This window comes from Anguilla anguilla, chromosome 11 (genome assembly GCF_013347855.1).
Source record: "Anguilla anguilla isolate fAngAng1 chromosome 11, fAngAng1.pri, whole genome shotgun sequence".
Taxonomy (NCBI): domain Eukaryota; kingdom Metazoa; phylum Chordata; class Actinopteri; order Anguilliformes; family Anguillidae; genus Anguilla; species Anguilla anguilla.
This window is the reverse complement of record NC_049211.1, coordinates 41386902-41395350: the sequence shown is the minus strand read 5'-3', so window position 1 is coordinate 41395350 and position 8449 is coordinate 41386902. Positions and strand designations below refer to the sequence as shown.

The window sequence follows — 8449 nt, the reverse complement described above, 5'->3', positions numbered from 1 at the left end:
CGCTGTAGGACGAAAAGTAGGACGCTTGTGATGGAGAATTTTGAATAAAAAAAACGAACAAAAAAAAACCATATCCGCTGTCACTCGTTTGCCGCTTGGTTGCTTGATGCGACAGTGCCCGACCACACGGCCTTTAATTGTTTCATCGCTACCGTTTTTGAGATCTGCTGCTGATGTATCTCACTGATAGTGTCACAATAAAAATAAATTAACACGTTACCAGAGCAACCACTTCGGAAAAAGAGCTGTGAAAACGGTCCCTAACTGAGTTTGCGGTCTGTAAAAACAGTGCTAACAGTGTTTAACATCACATTTGTGTCAATTTTTGTTGAACAGTTTATAGTCACCTTGAACTACATATAAAAATATATGACATTACACTGTTTGACTGTCTGTTTCTCACACACACACACACACACAAACACAAGCTGCACAAGAAGCTTCTTCTTCCAGCGCAAGCCCAGCTCATGCACTGCGATGTGAAAAGAAGCAGTGAATTGGCATACGTATCCTTGAGGAGAGGACATGTTTGAATGCGTGGTCTCGGAATGACTATTAAGAGCAGAGCAATCAAGATGGCTCCTGAAAATAATTGGGGCAGCAGAGTAGTACAATGGGTAAGAAGCTGGTCTTGTAACCTAAAGGTCCCCAGTTCAATTCCCCAGTAGGACACGTTATGTTACGTCCCAAAAGCCAACCGAAGTTTCAATAACCAGGGACTACAACATAACAAACTAAACAAGGAGTCAAAATCTATATACAAAAATATAAGATTTATTACAAACAATGAGACAACAAAACAGAACACATTACCATATGTAAGCTGAACAGGATGGTTCAGGCATAAAACAGACAGCCAGGCTACTCTTCATCTAAAAGAAACCACAGTTGACTTTCTGGCCTAACTATCTAAAAATGTGTGAAATCTCTATAATAAACCATTTTTAAAAGCCCCCTTCAACCAAGGTGTCTTCAGGCTTTATCCAGTTGACTGTTAGGACACAGGTGTGCATCGTCAAGCAATCAAACCCCAATCAGCTCCACCTGCAGGATTAAGACATGCAGACTCCAAATCAAGGGACTGTAACAGACACCGCTGCTGTACCCTTGAGCAAGGTACTTAACCTGCATGTATCCAGCTGTATAACTGGATACAATGTAAATGCTAATTAAGGATGTGCTTATGTGTTCTTTTTCTAAATAATGAAGGTAATGCAAAAAAAATAAAGGGGCTCTCCAGTTACACAAGTTTCCCAATTTACATTACAGCCCTTTAACAGACACTCTTATCTTGAGCTTCTTTCACACTATTTGCATTGCATCCATTAACATAGTATAAATTTATATAGCTGGATATATACTGAAGCAATGCAGGTTAAGTACCATGCTGTACCCTGCCCTACCCGAAGAATGATATGCAGAATGACACTGATTAGAAGTAATGCGATTACCAGGGCTGTGTGAGAGTGCAAACTATCCCTAATGGCAATTCATGAAAAAACTCCTGTATTTCAAAGCCATGTTTCGCCAGATATTACATTAAGCCTTCAAGCCCATAAGATGCACATTTATACATATATATTTTTAGCAAGTCTACTTTAATAAATGATACAATATGTCATGTAATATTTAGTAAAGCAATAACGAAAATAAACTCATGGCACGCTGTGTGGTCAGGTATGGTCAGTTTGGTCAGCCAGTTCTTCCCCACTGTGTACCACCTTCCGGCGTGATACCCATCTCCAGAAGGCTGGATTCACAATGATTGACAGAAAGAGGAGGACTGTCACGCCCACACAGATCCGAACCACGTTCTCCACAGCGCGGTAAACTGAGGGAGCAAAAAAACAAAGAAGTCAAGGGTTGAAACAGGCTGTGGGAATATAAACTACTGTAGATGCATTTCAGAATTTGGCAACACATTTTAGTCTGCTCAAGCAAGCATTTCATGTACATTTCTGTGATGCTAATCAAATACAATCAGACCCAAAACTATGCTATTTTATGACTCCTTTATATACACCATATAGTCAAAAGTATGTGGACACCTGACATCCAACATCTCATCCAGAATTACAGGCATTAATATGTAGTTGGTTCACCCTTTGCTTCTATTAAAACTTCCACTCTTCTGGGAAGGTTTTTTATTCAATGTTGGAGCATTGCTGCAGGGACTTGCTTCCATTCAGCCAGAAGAACATTAGTGAGATTGGGCACTGATTGAGTGATTAGGCCTGGCTCACAGTTGGCTTTCCAATTGATCCCAAATGTGTTGGATGGGGTTGAGATCAGGGCTCAGTGCAGGCGAGTAATGTTACACTGATCTCAACAAAACCATTTATATATGGACCTCGCTGTTTGCCCATGGGAATTATCATGGTGAAACAGGAAAGGGCCTTCCTCAAACTGTTTCCACAAAATTGGAAGCACAGAATCATCTAGATTGACATTGCGTTAAGATTTGCCTTCACCGGAACAAAGGGGCCTAGGCCAAATCACGAAAAACAGCCCCAGACCAAGTGGTGTCCAGATACTATTGTTCATATAGTGCTTCATTGGAGCCTATTTTTCAGTGCATAACTATGTGCATCTATAGGACACAAAAGCCAGCAAAATGATTATTTACTAACCAGCCTTCAGCTACAACTGAGATATACAGGTTTCATTAAATAAAAGTTTTTAAACAACTGAACCATATGAATCTCTGAATTTAATGCTCTTTATGAGACTGTGGTCGGGGTTCTGTCAATTTGTCCTGCCTTATTGAAATGTCCCACCTGTAATGCAAATTTATAGTCATGCTGAAAATTCTGCATCATGCCTTTACATACAGTGCCATCCAAAAGATTTCATACCCCTGATAAAAATGAGCAAAGGCTGTATAAAATAAACAATACCAATAACAACCTATACTGGGACAATTATATTGTGTTAGTATAAAATAATACAATTAATTTTGTCTGCCTTAAATGTAAATGTATATTATAATTCAGATTCAGAATGGAATTAAACATAAGAAAATAAAATAGAATTTAATACATTTCATTTACATTGCACCTTTCTATTTTACATTATAAATTAAAAACAGAGGTCAACTAATATTAGAAATAAATGACAATGTATGATACACAAGGGTACAATGGATATTTAAATGGATTAAACCCTTTATTTGTCTGTGATCTCAATTATAAATTGACCTTACTGGCATGAAGCCTTCACTGATGAGGGAGTAGTACGGTCTGTCTGTCCTGTTCCCACTACATCTATATTCACCATCAGAGGAGCTATCCCAGAATCCCACTGTGTGCCTCTCTCCAGTATGATTTAGTGAGATTTGCGTTCCGTCTCTGTACCACGTGTAGTTCCAGTCAGCAGAAGCAAAGCCCTGAAGCTCACACCTCATTGCTAGAGTGCCTTTAGTGATGAAGACCCCCATCCATCCTTCATCCAGGGTCACTACCGCCTGAGGCAGAGCTGCAAGATCATTCACTGCTTATCATCCAACTCAACGTGTTACATGGGAAAACAGATGTAGGTCATTGAATCTATAATCCACTAGGCCTTACATTGCATGATTAATAGCAGAAAGTTACTGTAGTTGGAGTGACAGGTCTCTCTCCCTATCGTGGCACATGATACCAAAAAAAGGGAATTCCTCCTAAAATTGGTGGACAGCTGGTGAATATCATTGCCTTCTTAATAGGTGTACACCGATCAACCACAACAATAAAACCACCTACCTAATATTGTGTAGGTCCCCCTCGTGCCGCCAAAACAGCTCTGACCCGTCGAGGCATGGACTCCACCTCTGAAGGTGTCCTCTGGTCTATTTGGATTTCTGTATATATTTGCATCTACTGTATATTTGTATCTGATATTTTGTATCTACTGTAAATTTGTATGTGATTGTGTTACTTTGTTGTCTTTGATGCTGCAACAGTGCAAATTCCCCCCGGGGATAATAAAGTACACCACTACTACTACTACTACTCGTTACGTTATTGGTTTTTATTACAAAGAAAAATTGAAATGGATTACATTATTGATAGTTATTACACTATTGGTAGTTTATTACATTATTGGTTGCTACAGGGCTATAAAAAGCTAAGATATTGTGAGAGGGTGAATTATTTCTGCATGAGTTTACAAACTCTCGACAGGTCAGAGCTGTTTTGGCGGCACAATTTCTCAGTTAAGGGAACAATGTTTTACTGGGTTAATGTAAGGCAGTGCAAGTGTAACGCACATAAAATGGTAAATAGTGGCAAAGAGCTTGCAGTTCAAACCTACAAGTTTACTTTGGACATGCAAATGGTTAGGAGAAAATAAATCATATTTACCTCGTACACTTAATGTAGCAGAGCTGCTAACCAGAGAGATCACTGTGGTCTGAGTAAAAAGGTTATCTTCCTCTTGCAGCTCTACAGCGATACTCTCCACTGTGGGCCAGAGCAGCAGTGCTGATGGTGAAACTGGACCCATCAGTCCTGCTGCTGTCAATGTTGGGCACAGTGTGTCTCAGTGTGTCTTTGTACCAGAGACACTTCCAGCTAGCAGGATCTCCCCCAAACCCACAGCTCAGGGTTACTCTCTCTCCTGTGTTAATTTCTCCACTGGGGGGATTCTGGGTAATAACAGGCCTTGGCTTTTTACCTGATAAAGGTAAAGCATGTGCTCAGTCTCATTTCTTAGCATTCATACACATTGACCGTCTTCATCACATATTGTACCATTTCACATGGGTAAAGACTGAAGAAAACCTCCCAAACTCACCAGACACATGTAACACAATTGCTCCTGGGAAAGACTGTATCACAGGGTTTTGTCCTTGTTCACCCTGACACAGGTACTCTCCACTGTCTGACTCTCTTACAGAGTGAAGGATATGCTTTTGTTGGCTTTCAGTACTGCGGGCATAGAGGCTCTCTAATCTTCCCTGGGTGTTTCTGCTCCATGAAAATCTCCAGCCAGACCCTTTCCTGATGTCACAAGCTAAGCTTCTCCTGTGAACATCACTCTGACTGGGGGATCTGTGACTATGACAGCCTGAGGATGATCAGCTGAAATGGAGATCATTGAAGAGATGTTGTTCAAACGTTTTATTTCTTATCATTTGTTGAAGCAAAAAAAGAACCACTATTTGAGGGGAGTCATTTTCAATTACACTACTCACCAGAGACTGTTATGGTATGGATGTTACTGAAAGCTTGCCTCATTTCCTTTTACAGCTTCACACTGATACATTCCGCTCTGTCTCTCACTCACAGCACTCAGGACCAACACAGACACAGAGCTGTTACTACTGGAGACTGGAAGTTGTGTTTGACCACCCTGTCTGCGGCTGGTCCACACAAATGTCCATCCCTCAGATTCAATAACCTGACAGTTGAGAGTAATTGTATTTCCTGGGAACACATCTGGCCATGGAGGATTAGCAGTCAGACGAACAGCAGGACTTGACTGTGCAGCTAAAACAGTTATAAAAAACAGAATCAAACAGTTTTACAATGCAGAGTTTAATACATAGTATCAATGAACATACTGTATGCTTTTTACTTTCTACTAAATTAAATTAAAATTAACTGTGACATTTTCTAAATGTACATTTTTCCTAAATTTAACCTAAATATTTTCTCATTTGTTTTTTCATTATATATATTGCAACAACAAACTTTGAGTCTGTCAGAAAGAATGGGTTTTGGAAAGTTGATCTTCATGAATTCTGGTTTATAATTGCTGTGCGTGTTCCACAAAACAAATGCGTGGTAATTATGTCAAAACATAGATCTTAGGAATTTAATATCTATACCTTTCTGAACACCAAAAAACACCAGTGCTGTTGCATCTGAAACAGGGAGAAAGGAAAGTTAATGTCTGATCCAGTGTGAATGAACGTTAGTATAAAATTATTTTATTACACTCAGTAAAAATGGTTGTTTGGCTTCACTTAATAGGGGAACCATTTTTAGTTCTTATGGAACCCTTTATGGTCGGTGTGAAAAAAGTGAAAGCTCCCAGATTCAACCATTTTGCCTGACAATGAACTCTTGAACTAGTCAGGGTCCCTCCATGGAGACACAGAAGAGCCTTTTTGAACCCTTTCTTCTGAGAGTCTATTTTCACATTGAAAACACCAATCCTTTTCTTTGGACAGATTTTCATTAAACAATGCTATATAATTTTGTTCCATTTTTGAGTAGCTAAGTGTTCTTGATAATGTATAATTTTTGCTCACTCCATCTTTCATGCAGTATAGTAACTTAATAAGCTCAGACCAGTTCAGCAATTATTGAAATATGATTGTTCAGACACAAGAGACAATCATAAGTTTGAAAATACATGTTGCAAGTTTTCATAAAGTTAATTGTGAAGACTGAGCATTCAGTCGGATTCACAGACAATCACATGTAATCACAATAATACACAGCAGGACTACAGTACATATGTATATGGAAGCACTGCATGACCTATCATATCATGATCAGTAAGATTCAAGGCATAATATATTAAATCATAATAATGTCACTTTAGTCAGTTTTAACCATACATGTATTCTTTCATTTATTTCACAACTTCTGCATATTCACATGAAATGTAGATTTCTTTATTTAACCAGGAAAAACCCTTTGAGATCTAAATCTCTTTTGCAAGGGGGACCTGACATAAAACACAAAGTTATGAAGTTGCACAAGACAATAGACAAACATCAAATCAGTTACAAACATCAAATGGAAAAAGAGACAGCAGTGCAACAGTAAAAAAAAAAGTTTACTTACAAACTGGAAAGCACAGAAATATGTCATGAGGCTTCATTCTTGCTTTAGACACCAGATAAGTGCATTGCTTACGCTGTGGTAATTGCAACTGCCTCTATTATAAGGTATTGGGTGAAAAGTAGACACTTGTGATGGAGAATTTTGAAAAAAAAAAAAACAACGAACAAAAAAAAAAACCATATCCTCTGTCACTCTGCACACGCTTGCCGCTTGGTTGTTTTATGCAACAGTGCCCGACCACACGGCCTTTAATCGTTTCACCGCTGCCGTTTTTGATATCTGCTGCTGGTGTATCTCACTGATAGTGTCACCATAAAAATAAATTAACACGTTACCTGAGCAACCACTTCGGAAAAAGAGCTGTGAGAACGGTCCCTAACCGTCCCCAAGTTTGCAGTGTGTAATAACGGTGCTGAGTGCTAACAGTGTTTGACATGACTTTTGTGTCAGTTATTGTTGAACAGTCACCTTTAACTACATATAAAAATATATGACATTAAAGTGTTTAACTGTCTGTTTCTCTCTCACACACACACACACACACAAGCACATGCGTGCACACACCCACACATACACACACACAAGCACATGCGTGCACACACACACACACACACACACAAGCACATACATGCACACACACACACACACACACCCACAAAAACACAAGCTGAACAAGAAGCTTCTTCTTCCAGCTCATACCAGTGCAAGGCCAGCTCATGCACTGCGATGTAAAAAGAAGCAGTGAATTCGCATACATATCCTTGAGGAGAGGACATGTTTGAATGCGTGGTCTCGGAATGACTATTAAGAGCAGAGCAATCAAGATGGCTCCTGAAAATAATTGGGGCAGCAGAGTACTACAATGGGTAAGAAGCTGGTTTTGTAACCTAAAGGTCCCCGGTTCGATTCCCCGGTAGGACACTGTTACGTCCGAAGTTCCAATAACCAGGGACTACAACATAACAAGGAGTTAAAATCTATATACAAAAATAGAAGATTTATTACAAACAATGAGACAACAAAACAAAACACATTGCCATAAGTAGGCTGAACAGGATGGTTCAGGCAGAAAACAGACCAGAGCTAGTCTACTCCAATCTAAAAGAAACCACAGTTGACTTTCTGGCCTAACCATCTAAAAATGTCTCAAACAAGAAAACTGCCTGACCACCTGCAACCTATAACAGAAAAGTACCAACACAGAAAACTAAACAGTAGTGGCAAATTGTAACACACAAAAGAAAGGGAGTAAAAAGCCTGCTTTGAGGATGTGCTCATGTGTTCTATTTAAAAATAATGAAGGTAATGCAAAAATAAAATAAAATAAAGGTAACGGGTGTTGGGAATCCTTTCCCGTGTGGAACCAAGTTGAGAAGGGTGAAGTAACACATTGAGGACCACTTTCCAATGAAAAGATTTTTAATACGATGAGCAAAGGGAGACTCGCCACGGTGCCACAACAAGCGTTCCGTATGAATCTCAACGAGACAGCCACAAGCGAGGGTTTAAGTATACTGTTCAGAGGTGTGATTATTGCCATGCGTAAACGTTCCCAGGAAGGAATATACATTGCAACAGACTTCCCAGGGACACCCAAATGGCCTGCTGCCGGTGACACCCCTTTGATCTGTGCCTATTGTATATCCTTACAAACATTGATTGAACTCTATTTG

General features: G+C 39.5%; 1 long non-coding RNA gene across 1 annotated transcript; it reads right to left on the bottom strand.

Annotated features, from left to right (window-relative positions):
* Nucleotides 1-5301: 5301 nt before the first annotated feature.
* Nucleotides 5302-6864, bottom strand: LOC118207266. Its single transcript, XR_004761351.1, has 3 exons — nucleotides 6777-6864; nucleotides 5810-5845; nucleotides 5302-5468 (listed from the first exon to the last, which is right to left on the bottom strand). It is a non-coding gene; the product is annotated as an uncharacterized LOC118207266 (long non-coding RNA).
* Between the last annotated feature and the right edge of the window lie 1585 nt (nucleotides 6865-8449).